This window comes from Mus pahari, chromosome 2, assembly GCF_900095145.1.
Source record: "Mus pahari chromosome 2, PAHARI_EIJ_v1.1, whole genome shotgun sequence".
NCBI classification, from domain to species: domain Eukaryota; kingdom Metazoa; phylum Chordata; class Mammalia; order Rodentia; family Muridae; genus Mus; species Mus pahari.
Window position 1 is genome coordinate 89,590,083 of NC_034591.1, and position 8,708 is coordinate 89,598,790.

The following is an 8,708-nucleotide window of genomic DNA, read 5'->3' on the forward strand; positions in this document are numbered from 1 at the left end:
TATATATATATATATATATATATATATATTTACACATATACACACACACACACACACACACACAAGAAGTCTTAGGTGGGTCATAAACTAAGAATAGCTTTTATTTGTGAGACAGAAGTAGGGAAATAAAAAAAACAGATTCCATTTTATGAAACTTGCATAAAGTCTGAAATTCTAATTTATGTTCCTATAAAGAAAGGTTTTTGGAGCACAGCCTGATTATTCGTGCATACACTGTCTACGTCTGCAGTCATATTGCAACAGTGAAGTTGGGCAATATGGTGAAGGCCTAATCTAAATACTATCTGATTTTGTTGTTTTGGGTGTGTCTCCTGTAGCCCAGGCTGGCTTCACAATCACTGTGCAGCCAGTAAGGAACTTGAACTTGTGATCTTCCTACCTCCACTTCCTGAGTTTTAGGAATACAGGTACTTGGTTTTTATGGGTACTATGCATCAAACCCAGGGCTCTGTGCATGGCCAGAGCGCTAGATAAGCAATATACAGAATGCCTACATCCACAACTACTGTCTGATCTTTAGTAGAAAAGGTTTGCTGACCTCTGTGCAGGAGTCTTAAAAGGCCAGGCAGAAAACTGCTTCCTTTGTGTGAGCAGCAAGGTAAACAAGAAGGCTCAGAGGGGCTCACCCATGAGTCCACATTTCATTCAGAGAATAAACCATGGAGGAGAGAGATTGTGTGGAGGCATCTTGATCTGACAACTATGCTAGTGTCAGGATGACTGGACATGTTAGAAACCAAGAAATGTTTATGCCAGTGTCTGATGAATTATATTCCCAACAGCGGAAGCACTTCTCGGAGTGACCTTCTTTGACCTTGAATGCTTTGAATGACATGGAAATGACACTGTAGCTTCAGGTGTGTTAGGGAGTGTTATAACTTTTGTTTTCAGTGGGGTACTGCCCTGAACCCACCATCCTCTGAGGAGCCCTAGGCTAGCCTAGAAAGACCACATGGAAAAGATCTCAGAAACCCCAGCTCACTCTAGCATGTCTCAAGTTGACAAAATAAAAAATAAATAAATAAAACAATGAAACAATAAACCCTAACAAACACAATGACTTAGACTATTCTTAAACTCACTACATAAACCCCACCCCACCCCACCCCAGGAAGGCCCTGAACTTGTGATCTTTCTGTTTCAGCCTTCTAAGTAACTGGAGGCTGGGGTCACAAGCCTGTAGCACCAGATTGGGCTTGATTCCTTCCTTAGCCATAATAATGCCTTTCGCTCCACCAAAAGCCAAGTTTCAATTCTCTCATGTATCAGTAATACCCTATAGACACCTCCATTGTATTGTACCATTTTATTTTCATATTCTATTTTTCTCTTATATCCTATGCACTCACTAGACCATGGTCCACAAAGCTAAGATTAAGGGCTAATCTTTCTTGCATTATTAGCCCTAAAGAAATTAGGTATTCTATAGTTGTTAGCTAATTAAACAAATAAGTAAATGAAAATACGTAACACAGAAGTGGATGCTCACAGTTAGCTATTGGATGGAACACAGGGCCCCAATAGAGGAGCTAGAGAAAGTACCCAAGGAGTTGAAGGGGGATGCAACCCTGTAGGTGGAACAACAATATGAACTAACCAGTACCCTCTGAGCTTGTGTCTCTAGCTGCATATGTAGCAGAAGATGGCCTAATCGGCCATCATTGGGAAGAGAGGCCCCTTGATCTTACAAACTTTATATGACCCAGAACAGGGGAAGGCCAGGGCCAAGATGTGGGAGTGGGTGGGTAGGGAAGCAGGGGTGGGGGGAGGGTATAGGGAACTTTCAGGATAGCATTTGAAATGTAAATAAAGAAAATAATAATAATAATAAATGGAAAAAAGAAAATACATTGAAGGAATCCAATTTTTTAAGATATAAATGTATTAATTTCATCTATAGGCATATCTGTTTGCCACAGTCCTTAACTTTGTGTATGTTTATGTCAGAGGACAACTTACAGGAGTCAGTTTTCTCCTTCCACCATGTGGGTCCTGAGGATGGAACTCAGGTAGCCAGACTTGGAAGCAAGCATCATTACCTACTGAGCCCTCTCACTAAACTGGATATTGAATGGATTTATGTAGTGATATGTCTAGTAAACTCTTTCTGTCTGGCTTTAAGTGAAATGTATAGGAAAGCCTCTGTGACTGGCTTTACATGAAATGTTTCAGCAAAGCCTTTGCTGTGTTTAACTCAATTAGTAGTGGCTGAGAAATTGTTTTGAGACTACTTGAACCTTGAAATAGTGTCTCTCTCTAGAGAATTTATGCTTGGCGCTATGTGAGAACTTGCAGCTGCACTGACCTTGGTCCTAAGACACTCCTGGCAAACCTGGAGTTCTTACTTTTGATTATGGCCAGCCATGGTCAAAAGAGACTGAGATTTATGTGGGTTATCTGCTCTTACAGGCCTCAAGGGCAAGATAACTTTGGAAGCTGGAACCTTTCCCAGCCCCAATTAACCTTGTGTAATACTTGAATAAAGTAACTAGAGTGAGCTAGCTGGGTTTCAGTCTTTTCCAAGAAGGCTGAAGCCCTTTGCTCCTTTGGAAAATAAAGGTTTTAGCATCTTGGTGAGCTTATCTCTCTATTACAGCACCTACGACCAATATCAATCAATAAATTTAGTCTGTCATTGAGTTCCAGTTTCCCTGCAAATCTACATAGTACATGCCAAGTCTATCACCTTCCTCCCTTCAGAAGCCTCTAATGCAGTGTTTTTCAAATTTGAATAACATTTGCAACTATTTTAACTGAAACAATTTTCAAATCCCTTGAGACAGTTGTGGACATCAAAGGTCCTTATCCCCAAATTTTAGGAAAAACTCGCATCAGAAAGTCATATTTTATACAGGTTTGTGGCTTTCCTGCCAAAAATAGATAGATCTGTCTTTTATACAAGATCAAAGAAATTAAGATCTTTATCAAAATGAAATTAGGAAATTAAAAGTTACTCCTGGAGCTCAGCTTTATATAGTGTGTGTGTGTGTGTGTGTGTGTGTGTGTGTGTGTGTGTGTGTGTATGAGAAGCTCAGAGAAGTCAAAATATGGCATCAGATCTCCTGCAACTACAGTTACAAATGCCATGTGTGTGTTGGGAACCAAGTCTGGGTCATCTGCAAGAGCTAAGTGCTCATAACCTCTGAGGCATCGCCAGCCCCTAGACGCTTCATTTTAACTCAGCATTTTAGGGCAGAGGACTTAACTGGAGGCTGCATTTCAGCTCTATCAGGTAGGGGGATGGGCAAATCTATAGTAACCTCTGTTTACTAAACCACAGAAGTGTAATAATGACCCTGAAGTCAACAAGTTATGGTTGACACTAATTAGAAGGTCCAAAGACATGTTTTGGAGACTACAGTGGGCTACATGTGCTCTAGTTCTGTTAACTGCTCATGGGTGGGATGCAGCACAGAACATAGCAGACCATCTTACTAGCTCTTTGATGGACTCTATGAAGGTGTATTGACTAATATGCACGGACCAAGGACCTCTTGTCCCTAGCCCATGTTTCTGCCAAGTCAGGGCTTCTGCTTGCAGAGTGAGCGAGGAAGGAAGAGATGTCCTCAAAGCTCGTTGGTCTGTTAACCAGACAATGCAAAAGGTAAACCTCAGACACCAACAGCCACATGTTCTTGTTGTTGACCATCCAGTTATCATACTTGCCAGTGGTGAGCCTGGACAGGGGTCCATCACTGCCTCTTAGCACACATTCCAGTGCTGAAGCTGTTCTTGTGTGTCCAGAGGGCCTGAACTGGTGATCTCGGCACTTGCAGCCCAGGGAGGACTTTGCCACACTCTTCTGTCTAAGCCTGATCCTTGCTTGTGGCAGTTTTCTCCCTCTCCTCTCTCTCTCTCTCTCTTTTTTTATTGAAATATATTTTCATAAAATATATTCAGATTACAGTTTCCCATCCCCTTACTCCTCCCAGTTTCTGGCAACCTTTCCTTCCATCCAGATCACACCCTTTATGTCTCTCGTTAGAAAACAAACACACATCTAAGGAATAATAATAAAGTAAAACAAAACAAAAACAAATCAGAATAGGACAAAACAACCAAACAAGAAAAAGGGCCAAAGAAAAAGCACAAGGAACACATATAGATGCACACCCCCAAGTCCCCACAGGAGCCCCATAAAAACACAAAAGCAGGAACTGCAGCATATATGCAAAGTATAAGGATTTTTTTTTTAAATGCTCTAACTTAGCATCATGGTCTAAAGAAACTCCAAAGACACTATTGAGTTCATTTTGTGTTAGCCATCTACTGCTGGGTATAGGACCGACCCACAAGAGTGGTTTGTTTCCCCAGTGAGGCTCCCTTGGAGAAAACTAATTTTTTTTATCTGCAAATGGCTATCATTTGAAGATAGCTTCTGGGTTAGGGAGAAAGAGTGTGTCCACTTCTCCTTTCAGTGCTAGGTCTCCATCTGGTGCGGACCTGTGCAGGCCCTGTGCATGCTGCCACAGTCTGTCTCTGTGAGTTCATATGTGCACCAGCCCTCTTGTGTTTAGAAGGCCTTGATTCCTTTGTGTTCTCCACCCTTCTGGCCCTTATACTTTTTCTGTCTCCTCTCCCACAGAGTTCCCTTGAGCCCTGAAGGGAGGGATTTGAGTTTTAGGGTTGAGTATTATAAGGTCTCTCACTCTGTATATCGTCTGGCTGTGGGTCTTTGTATTTGTTCCCACCTGCTTCTGGAGAAAGTTTCTCTGATGATGACTGAGAAAGGCATGGATCTATGAGTGCTAGGAGCCATTTTATTGCTACGTTTCTTTAGCAGAACAGTAGTGTTTACTTTTCCCCTAGATCCCTGGGCTATCTAACCTCTGCTTCTTGGCTGCCCAAGCAGCATTGGATATGGGTTCTTTCTCATGGAGTGGACCTTAGCCCAAGTTAGATATTGGTTGGTTACTCCCACAACCATTGTGCCACTACTGCACCAGCGTATCTTGCAGATTGTAGATGGAAGGGTTTGTTGCTGGCTTGGTGTTCTACTTTTGGGATGTGCAGAGTGTATTCCAGTAGCATTACCACTAGTTCACAGGGGTGAAGAGTCTATGGAAGCACCAGCTTGACTTCTCCATGTTCAATGAGTTGTGTAGGTGTTGATTCAGCAATAGGACCTTAAAGTCAGTTTGTGGAGAGTTACCAATAGCCTTGGCAATAGCCTGGGTTGTTTGTGGGTTCCTATGGGATCCCTTTGACCAAGAAACCATTCCCAGGACTGGAAGTTTCATTTGGTGATGAGAGGTATCCAGTTGGGGCTCTATCCCTAGTGCTATCAGCTTCATATATGTATATATTTTAGGACATTTCTATTGTATTAGGTATGAATGTGACCCCAAAAATGGCCCTTAATTTTAGTTGTCCTTCCCTGTATTCCCTCCTTTATCCCCCTCTTCCCTCTCTCTCCCTGTTTGGTCCTCCTATTCTAGTCTCCTCCCCCCACCTCCCATCCATCCATAATTAACCTCCCATCCATCCATAATTATCTGTTCTGTTTCCCTTTCCTAGCAAGATCCATTCCTCCCATCTAGTTCTTTTTTTTAAAAAAGATTTATTTATTTATTATATGTAAGTACACTGTAGCTATCTTCAGACACTCCAGAAGAGGGTGTCAGATCTTGTTATGGATGGTTATGAGCCACCATGTGGTTGCTGGGATTTGAACTCCGGACCTTCGGAAGAGCAGTTGGGTGCTCTTACCCACTGAGCCATCTCACCAGCCCCCCTCCCATCTAGTTATTTAGGGTAGTTCTCCTAACCTCTGAGGTTATATGGATTGTAACTTTCTTGTCAATGATTTAGCCGGTAACACCCATACATAAGTGAATATGTACCATATTTGTCTTTAGGGGTCTGAGTTACTTCACTCGGGGTGATTTTTTTTTATTTCATTTCTATCTATTTACCAGTGAATTTCGTGATTTCATTTTTTTAGAAGCTGATAAATATTCCATTGTGTAAATACACCACATTTTCTTTACCCATTCATCTGTTGACTGACATATAGGTTGCTTTTACATCTCTGGCTATAATGAATAGAGCAGCGTGAACATGGTTGAGAAAGGTCTCTGCAGTAAGACTGTGTCCTCTGGGTATATGCTGAGAAGGGCCTAGCTGGGTCTTGGATAGATTGCTTTCCATCTTCCCAAAACACCACCACATTAATTCCATAGTGGCTTTATAAGTTCGCACTCCCACCAACAATGGATGAACGTTCCCCTTAATCCACATCCATGCCAGCATGAGCTGTCATTTGTTATAGTGATCTTGGCCATTCTGATGGGTGTAAGATCAAACCTCAAAGTAGTTTTTATTTGCATTTACCCAATGGCTAAGGATGTTAAACATTTTTTAAAACTTTTTCAGCCATTTGAATTTCCTCTTTTGAGAATTCTTCATTTATATTTGTACCCCATTTTTATTTTTATTTATTTTAATCATGATCGGTTTTTTTGAGATATGGTTTCTCTGTGTAGCCCTGGCTGTCCTGGAACTCACTCTATAGACCAGGCTGTCCTCAAACTCAGAAATCCACCTGCCTCTGCCTCCCAAGTGCTGGGATTAATGGCATACGCCACCACTGCCTGGCAATTTTTTTAAAAGAAATATTTATTTATTTTTATGCATATGAGTACACTGTAGCTGTCTTCAGACACACCAGGAAAGGGCATTGATCCCATTAGAGATGGTTGTGAGCCACCATGTGGGTGCTGGCAACTGAACTCAGTGATTTCAATTGAACTCTTCCTCTGGAAGAGCAGTTGGTTCTCTTAACCACTGAGCCATCTCACCAGCCCCAGTACCCCATTTTTAAATTAGGTTATTTGTTTTCCTGATGTCTGTTTTTTTCATTCTTTATATATTTTAGATGTTAGCCCTTCATCAGATGTGTAGTTGGCTAAAAAAAAACTTTCCTCATTCTGTAGTCTACTGCTTTGTCCAAATTACAGTGTCCTTTGCTGTACAGAAGTTTTCAGTTTCATGAGGTCCCATTTATTAATTATTGTTCTTAGTACAGTTTTCTTTCACAGTGGCTCCAAACCTCATTTGTCCCATAGGATATAAAAACCTGCTGCAGCCCAGCGGGACACTGGAGAGACAGGAGGAGAAGTTAGACTATTTCTTGTTGCTCTTCCAGTATTAGCTGTAGCTGTTTAATGATGACATTGCTTTAGCAGCAGAGTAAGTAGGTGTCCTTATCTCTTGTCACCACACCTAGCTCTGGGCTGCAGCTGTATGCTGCTGTAGTGTCACCAGGCCTGAAACTCAGAATTGCTGATCGCCTGTTGTCTTTACTGCTTGCTTGCAAAATAAAGGCTGGCTGCTGATAACCACATGCCTCCAGCTGCTGACCATCAGATTATCACAGAGACCTGGGGGTATAGCTTAGCCGACAAAGTGCCAGCCTACTGTACAAAAACCTCTGAGCTTGATCCCCATACCTCATAAACTGGGCATGGTGGAAAACACACACACACACACACACACACACACACACACCCCACACACACACATAATCCTACCACTTGGCAGGCAAAGGCAGGTGGATTGGAGGTTCAAGTTCATCCTCATATACATAGCAAGTTTGAGACGAGCCTGGATTATATGAGAGAGATCCCATCTAGAAAAAAAGCATGTCGCATATTACCTTCACACCAGTCAAGAAGGTGGAATTCCATACAAATTAATTCGACCCAAATGTTGATCCTCCAAATGACCTTGAACTCACCAGAGTCTCATTCTGTGGTGGCTTGAATGGAAAATGTTGGCTTTGCAGATGCCACTGTCACTTTTTGCCATTTGCTGCAGCCATGGTCAACCCCACTGTGTTCTTCAACATCACGGCTGATGACAAGCCTTTGAGCTGTTTGCAGACAAAGTTCCAAAGACAGCAGAAAACTTTTGTGCTCTGAGGACTGGAGAGACAGGATTTGGCTATAAGAGTTCCTCCTTTCACAGAATTATTCCAGGATTCATTTGCCAGGGTGGTAACCTTACATGCCATATTGTACTGGCGGCAGGTCCACCTATAGAGGGAAATTTGAGGATGAGAATTTCATCCTGAAGCATACAGGTCCTGGCATCTTGTCCATGGCAAATGCTGGACCAAACACAAACAGTTCCTGGTTTTTTATCTGCACTGCCAAGACTGAATGGCTGGATGGCAAGCATGTGGTCTCTGGGAAGGTGAAAGAAGGTGTGAACATTGTGAAAGCCTGCTGCCCTTTAGGGGTTTTGGGTCCAGGAATAGCAAGACCAGCAAGAAAATCACCATTTCTGACTGGACAACTCTAGTTTCGTTTGATTTGCGGACATTTTACCCATCAAACCATTCCTTCTGTAGCTCAGGAGAGCGCCTCTACCCCATCTGCTCACAATGCCCTGTAACCTCTGCTCTCACTGAAGTTCTTTGGTTTCCATATTTTCCTCATTCACCTTCAAATCTAGCTGGATTGAAAAGTTAAGTTTATGATTATGAATAAAAACTAATTAAGAAAAAAAAGGAGAAAAATGTCCCTCATAAGGCTCTGGCTTTTGAAAATTTGGTCTTCAGTTGGTGGCAGTGTTTGAGGAGGGTGATGCATCCTTGTAAGAGGAAGTATGTCACAGGAGCAGCAGGGTGAACAGCTTTGTGACTAAAAGCCTCGTGCCACTTCCATTGCCCTCACCCTGTCACC

General features: G+C 42.2%; 1 pseudogene; it reads left to right on the forward strand.

Annotated features, from left to right (window-relative positions):
* The first annotated feature begins 7,841 nt into the window (after positions 1–7,841).
* On the forward strand, positions 7,842–8,495 carry LOC110316835 (annotated as a pseudogene).
* Positions 8,496–8,708: the final 213 nt, after the last annotated feature.